We start from the raw sequence: 409 nt of genomic DNA on the forward strand, positions 1-409 counted from the left end.
TAGAAAATACAATTCCACAAAGCAAAAATAATTGACAGAAAATTAAAAATGAAACAAACATAAATTTTAATGTTGAAAACTTTCCTCGATAGAATAAAAACCACGCACAGTAAAAAATTTCACTACAATAATTAATGGATACATCAGACTCTTCGTAATAACAATAGAGAACATCAATCAACAATAACAACAACCTTATAATTTTTCTTCTAATAAAATGGGTATTCTAAAGTAACTCTCAAAGAAGGTAAAATTATTCATACTGTATATTAAAATAACAAACTCAGTGGTAGAAGTAATTTATCAAAATTGTAGATCAAACCGAGTAAATTTTCTACACACTTGTTACCACCACCAGAACCAAATCTTTTTCTTCTCTCATGCATGCATTTTTTTTTCTTTAATAATA

Source organism: Cicer arietinum, chromosome 3, assembly GCF_000331145.2.
Source record: "Cicer arietinum cultivar CDC Frontier isolate Library 1 chromosome 3, Cicar.CDCFrontier_v2.0, whole genome shotgun sequence".
NCBI classification, from domain to species: domain Eukaryota; kingdom Viridiplantae; phylum Streptophyta; class Magnoliopsida; order Fabales; family Fabaceae; genus Cicer; species Cicer arietinum.